Raw genomic sequence first — 1297 nt, 5'->3', positions numbered from 1 at the left:
GGAGGACATTTTGAACATTTCCTGTAACAAAGCGTTTGAAGTCACGCTGGTAAGTTCTGTTGCTGTATGTTTCCATTGCATGATTAATGTGATTTGAAGAGAAGTAATAAAATGTGCTCTAACATGGAAAGTAAGCGTTTCCGGACACATGTCCACATAACATATTTTCTTTCTTTGTGTGTGAGGAATGTTTCCTGAAAGTTTGGCCGTACCTTTTTGTAACACCCTGTATTCGTTAAGGTCGCTGGCCTCCGACGTGACTTTACATCGGGATGTAAATGATATACACCAGGATCGATCGTTATGGCAAGCAGATGTCACGTAGTCCCCTGGTCGCAATGCTGTTGAAGTATCCTGTATTTCGGTAAAAACAGTGATCGCCGAACAAGTGGTCGTGAACTGAGGCAGGCGCGACACCGAAATGCTTTGTGTACAATGTGCAGGGTAGCTTGTTCCAGAGGCGGAAAGCAGCAAAAAAATAAGTAGTTTGGGATTTTTTTTTATTTATGTATGTGCATCGCTAGGATACTAATAAATAATATCTCGTGTTGCGATTATGATGAGACAACAGGTACTTTATTTCTGATCTTGAGGTATTGGTATGTCAACGGCCTTGCCGCAGTGGATACACCGGTTCCCGTGAGATCGCCGAAGTTAAGCGCTGTCGGGCATGGCAGGCACTTTGATGGGTGACCATCCAGGCCGCCATGTGCTGTTGTCATTTTTCGGGGTGCACTCGGCCTCGTGATGTCAATTAAGGAGCTACTCGACCGAATAGTAGCGGCTCCGGTCAAAGAAAACCATCATAACGACCGGGAGAGCGGTGTGCTGACCACGCGCCCCTCCTATCCGCATCCTCAGCTGAGGATGACACGGCGGTCCCGATGGGCCACTTGTGGCCTGAAGACGGAGTGGTTTATTTGAGGTATTGGTATGCATAAACACTAAGCTGCCTATAAATTAGAAGTAACGTATGGTAACTGTGTAAGTTGTCAGGCCACAACATCCTAACTAGAAGTACAAGATACTCCAGAGGTCAAACAGATGCTGCAGACGTAACGCACAGAAGCATACATCGTTATTGCTGACATTCTTAGAGTTTTCACTGCACAATTAGTGTGGATTACGTAGCAAAAAATCTCTTAGAACACAGGTTAAGGGAAAGTAAACCCACGTCTATAGCATCTGTGGACTTACAGCATCTTTCGACATTGCTGACTGGAATATTCTCTTTAAAATTCTGAAGTTAGCAAAGGTAAAATACAGGAAGCAAAAGACTATTTACAACTTGTACAGA

The 1297-nt window shown here is 44.3% G+C and overlaps 1 pseudogene; it reads left to right on the top strand.

Annotated features, from left to right (window-relative positions):
• The first annotated feature begins 603 nt into the window (after nucleotides 1-603).
• On the top strand, nucleotides 604-721 carry LOC126177447 (5S ribosomal RNA; annotated as a pseudogene).
• Nucleotides 722-1297: the final 576 nt, after the last annotated feature.

The sequence above is a fragment of the Schistocerca cancellata genome, chromosome 3 (genome assembly GCF_023864275.1).
Source record: "Schistocerca cancellata isolate TAMUIC-IGC-003103 chromosome 3, iqSchCanc2.1, whole genome shotgun sequence".
Lineage (NCBI taxonomy): Eukaryota > Metazoa > Arthropoda > Insecta > Orthoptera > Acrididae > Schistocerca > Schistocerca cancellata.
This window is presented reverse-complemented; position numbering and strand designations above follow the sequence as displayed.